The sequence below is a fragment of the Lactuca sativa genome, chromosome 5, assembly GCF_002870075.4.
Source record: "Lactuca sativa cultivar Salinas chromosome 5, Lsat_Salinas_v11, whole genome shotgun sequence".
In the NCBI taxonomy this organism is placed as follows: Eukaryota; Viridiplantae; Streptophyta; class Magnoliopsida; order Asterales; family Asteraceae; genus Lactuca; species Lactuca sativa.
This window is the reverse complement of record NC_056627.2, coordinates 227462644-227468643: the sequence shown is the minus strand read 5'-3', so window position 1 is coordinate 227468643 and position 6000 is coordinate 227462644.

Sequence of the window (6000 nt, the reverse complement as noted above, 5' to 3'; positions counted from 1 at the left end):
ACGTCAGATATTCCTTCATCCTTGTGGATATTGGATTTTGGTGCACCTCATCACATGTCACCACATTTGTGATCTTTAGCTTCATTATATTTTCGTACACCTGTCTCTGTTAGATCTACTAGTGCTACACCTATGTCAATAGAGGGTGTTGGTTTTATTGTCACTCCTTATATATCTTTAACGTAAGTGTATTACATTCAAACACTTTCTTTTAATCTTGGATCAGTCAGTTAGTTGTGTAAATCTGGTTGTTGGGTCTTTTTTATGATTTATTCTATTGTGTATAGGACATTCGGTCTTAGAGGCTTATTGTGGTAGGCCGTAGACTTGTGGAGCTCTATGTTTTGGAACAGCTACATCTTGCTCATGTTGTTGCATCTAATGTGGATTTGTCATCTTTTTGTTTCAACCCTTCATCGTTTGCTTTTTTATCATTGGCATTATCGTTTGGGACATGTGTCAGCATCTCGTTTATAGTTTTTGATTCCACCGGTGTGCTAGGCTCCTTGAAATTTGATAATATTTCTAATTAATGTGGTTGTAAACAAAGAAAATATTCTTCTTTACCGTTTAATAGGAGTGTCACTCTTTCTGATGCTCCCTTTGATATCGTGCATTCTGATGTGCGGGGTCCCTCTCCAATCACCTCTAAATTGGGAGCTAACTATTATGTTTCATTCATTTATGATCACACCCGTTATATGTGGATCTATTTTATGAAGCGTATGTCTGACTTTTTCACCATATATATGTTGGATTAATGTCTAAGTCCATAACTATAATTGGTAAAACTTGACCCGACCCGGCATGGTCCATTTGGGTTGCATGGCATCATGCATTTGGATAAACTATAATGAGAGAAATAACACTTAAGGTTTGATAATATATTATAAGTTATGATATATTAATAAAATTATTTAATTAGTATTGATCAAGAATTAATTCAGTCATCAAAAGAAGACTAATTAAATATATGGGTTGATTGTGTAAATCATCCATACTTGTATAGTGGGCTAATGCTCCATGGATTATCAAGTTGGGCTAAAACCCATACGATGCCCCATGGATGCTCCATGGTGTATTTGAACCCATGGATCCAAGGAAATGGAAAGCCATGACAATTAGGGTTTACCCTAATTGTAACAACTATATAAGATCATATTGTTTCACAAAATTGGCCACTAAGTTAGGAAGAGAAGGGCTAGCCGATTATAGAAGTGTTAAACTTTCTCCGAAGTTATTCCAAGTGTATTTGGTGTTGTGTGAACCATTTGAGGTGTCACACTTAGGGCACTAGGCACTCAAGCTTCATGAGGACATTCTACACCAAAGAGGTATGTATTATATCTTGTTATATTCATTGTTTTTGTATGCTAGATTAGGATAATACCTTGGATGTTCATATTTGCATGTATAACAGAGAAAACATAGATCCAAGGTATTTAGGGTTGCATGTACACTTAGGAGTATTAGAATGCTCAAAACCCAACAGTGGTATCAGAGCCAAGGCTTGTTTTCTTGTTATACTTGGAAAAGTAGCTAAAAAATCGAGTTTTGATGTTGTCTGCCCAGCAGACTCGCCGAGTCCATGAATGGACTCGCCGAGTCCAAGGCAAAATGCATCCAACTCGCCGAGTTGGTTCGTGCACTCGACGAGTTGGACTCCCAGACAGCATATATTCGACTTTTTGGTTGGAATTGGACTAGGGACATTACCCTAAGATGTTTTGGACTTATAAACTTGTTTTTGATGTGGTAATGTTCATGCTAATCCAATTTCTAAGATAATTGTCATAATTTCAAGATTTGTATTAGTTTGTATGTTCATGCTAATTTCTTGAAGATTGATGATTTGAATTATCTTGTTCTTGGATTAATAGAAAAGTTTTGTGAAATAGTTAATTTCAATCAATTTTAATCTAAGAGTTGATTCCAAAGTGTGTTTTTGTAACTTGTCCTCAAGTTATATGAAAAGTCACATTTAAGAATCGTAAAACTCATAAAAGTTCGCAAAGGTTACAAAATGAAGAGTCTAGTTCTAATTACATGGTTTTATGACTCCATAACTTGTCCTTAAGTTATGGAGGTTCAAGAGTCTCATCATTAAATAATAAATAATAATAAAATGTAACCTTATTTAGTTCCATAAGTTACAATAAAAAAAGTTATTTTTTTAATTAATTTAAAGTCTTCCATAACTTGTCCTCAAGTTATGGAACTTGAAGAGCCTTTTAATTAAAACTACTTTAAACACATAAGTTATGGGATTAATTAGTTTTGAATAGTTTCAAAACTTACCCTCAAGTTTTGGAATTTGAAAAGTTTTCTCTTATGAATACTTTAATTCCAAGATAGCCCATAGAGTTTTAAAAGTTAAAATTCAACCCTTATACTCTATAATATTATAAGTTAATAATATTTATATATATGTATAAGAGTAAAAGTCAGTCTTACCGTTAGTAGGCCTCATTCACGAAGACTATAAGTTCTCCCTTCATTAAAAGTATTAATGATAAATACTAAGTAACTAAACACTTATAATTCCCAATCTTAGTTACTTAGGAAAGTGTGAATAAGGTGCTAACCCATGAAATTACACTTGGCACTTTGCTTAAGTCGATTGGTGGAGCGTGTGTGGTTTACCGGCACACTAGCTTGATTTAACAAGGTAGGTAAAGGGTTTCTTAAAGTTTAATCATAGGCCGGTGGAGCGTGTGTGGTTTACCGGCACATCGGTTGGTTGATAAACATTTAAGAGTACCAAGTAATTTGCATGGTTACTTCACACCTTGTTTTGTGATCCTCGGCATCCCAGTCACAAAACCTAAAGGGCACACTCGAGATTGAAACATGCCATTGAAAAGTTCAATGAATCTCAAAAGATCTAGGAGTTTCAAATCCAATTAAAACTTAATTATATTTCGTTTTTCATGGTGGAAATTGGTAAATCGTCATTTACCTACCTTCAACTATTTTATAATTTGGATTACGGCATCCCTCTTTTAGTTATAAATAGTTTGTTTGGTCCTAGCCTTCATATTTCATATTGGGTGTTATATTAAGGACTTCTAAATCAACTAAACTTGAATATCTCCCAAAAGATGTCTAGTTTAGACATCTATGATCTTCCCAAATCTCTTGGAACTTCACTTCCTCCACCTCCTCCAATTATTCTCCCTAACCCACAAGTTCAAGGTCACTCAAGCCCTATTGGCAATGCAAGGTCTAGGTGTGATCACATCTTGGAGATAAAGTCACATATTGACAAGCCGGGAAAGCTGGGTGTCAAAGTCTTGAGAAAGTTGGTGGTTCAATCAATTTCTAATTCACATAGCGAGTTCCTTTGGGACTCCTATGAAACAGACTATGACATGACCCTTAATAATCTTATCTATTTGCTTGGTACTGCTGAATCAGCTATGATTTGGAAGGCTAGTAAAGCACATTTGATTAGAAGATCAACTTCCCAAAACTTTATGGACAGGGACAATAGTGACACAGGAAATCCAGAAAAGCATTCTCTTACCAATGGAAAGGGATTGGCCATAGTCAACTTGGTTGACAAAATGGTAAAGACAAAGGCTAAGTTTGAGATAGTCCCATGTACTATTACCTAAGGGTCCATATGTTTCTATTGCCAAAGGAAGGGGCTTTGGATACGAAGCTTCCAAACTTACCTAAGAATGTTAAAGTCAATAAGTTTGACTCTACTTCAGGTAAAGTCCATTGTCTAACGCTGTTAAGTTCCTATTTGGAGATTCTTATTACATGATTTGACTGGGTCACATCTTGGTGTTTTAAGAATCAAAGAAAAGTAAAGAAACTTAAAGAAAGAATATGTCGAATATGATCATGTAGATGGATTTCTATCGCATAGTTTGAAGATTGGATTCTTGAGTTACTTCTTAGGAGTTATGAGATATTGCTTAGGAATAGATAACAAGTTTTTCATATGGATTGTAAGAACAAGTTTTTCCGCAAAGTTTTTAAAATAAAAGGAAATTTTTGATTTTATTTATTTTAAGAATCCCTACAATGGCATTTGTGAAAAAAATGTTGTTTATATGATTCCATTGCTAGTAATATAGGAAAATGTTTTTGATTCTTTCTTTATGGTAGTGTCTAAATTTACCAAATAAAGAAAGTTTCTCATCACCCAAGTTTCAATTGGACCGAAACTTGGAATCATGCAAGTTGTATAGTATGATGAATGAGAACTTTCAAGCATTGGAAAATTAAGACTAATTACTTGTCCACATGGATGTGTGACTCAAGTAAAGGACTAAGGGATTGAGTACACAGTCAAGTAAATATGGTTATACTTACAGGCTTAAGTGTAATTCCGATACATTGGAAAATTTTCGATGTATGGCAGAACGAATGAGAAGAATCAAATTAGGCAGAAGGATAAAAGTTTCTCAAATCTGAAAAGATGGGAGAGTACTTTATGATATATGATCATCTTAATGATTAAGAGACTTTATCACAATTCATCCTCTAAGTGCATTCTGATAGCTAAGAAGAGGAGTTATGAATTGTTGAAGTGGTTAAATCAAGAAGATGATTCATACTTCGTTCCAAAAACAATTCTTAGAGTCATACTCCAAGATTGTAACTTGAGTGACATGTTTTAAAGAAGGTTTATTAACACTAGTAAAATCTAAGAGTAAAAGGTTATCTACTCTTGTACATTTGAAGTTGGTAAGTTGTGATGTTTTGGATAAAACAAAGACCAACTTAGGCCAATTGTGTGAAGTGTTTTTCTTGATAAAGAATCCGCACTATCCCTTGAATATTTGACAAGAGAGTCTTATATGTCAAGAGGACAGTGGGAGTCTTAAAGATCTTGAAAGTCTCAAGAACTAATCAAGAAGAAAACCTGAGGTTCTTCACTAGCACACGACTTGAGGTTTATAACCTATCGTGTTGACATATTCTGTGCCCATTCCAGTTAAAGTTGGCTTTGCATATGAGTTCTTAGAGTTCTCAATTTGTTGCATAACAACTTGGAAGCAATGGCAGGCCTGTACTGCCAGGTGGCAAGAAGTTAAAATTGCATAAGTTTAGTCCATATATGTTTGGATATGTCATTATCTGTGTCTTGTGACTAAGGTTTTGACAAATTCATATGGGTAGGAACTCATACACCATAAAAATCTTAGTTTCATAATGTTTCTCTCCGATTCATGAAAATTATGGTGAGGAAACACTTCTGCTAAGTAGATTTGTAAGTAGATAGTAATCTTTGCATTCTCAAAGTTGTTAGTTGGCACACTAACATGGACTTATGAGAAATAGCAAAGGTATAAACAATTAAGACTATGATTACGGAATCCCTTTTCATAGTTCTGAAATTGTTTAGACACACCTGTGAGCTATCTAAGATAAGGTGTATGATTTTGATAAAGTCTTATCAAAGCAATCTAGTATCAGAAATCTGAGCTTTAGTAAAAAAAAGCCAATAGTTGATTTCTGAGTAGATGTCAAAGCTAGTGGGAGCATAAGCGTGATGATAATAATCATCATGTTAGTGGGAGCATGATAATTATGATAAGTATTGCAAGTTAGCAATGTTAATTATAGAAAACAAAAGTTTCAATTCGTAAGGTTGCAGGGGTTGAAAAACTTGTTTTGCTATAATTAAGGGAGAGGAAATTATACTTCATTTCAATTATGAAAAGCTTAGATTGAGTTTATAATCATTCTAAAGAGATTATATTGAGATTTTAATCACCTTTAGTCAAGAATATATATATATGAATTTCATGTTGGATTGGTTCAAATTAAGAAAATTCTATATATTGCGTTCTCAAAATTCGATTATGATTATGACATCCCTTTTCATAGTAAAATTTTAAGAATATGGCAAACAAAAATTATTATGGCAAAAGACTGGTCTAGAACCATGTCTTTATGTGAAACATCATGAATCGTGTCCCATTTACTTTGGGTACAAGATCGATTACTTGTGCTATAATATTTATTCTTTCTGAATTTTCC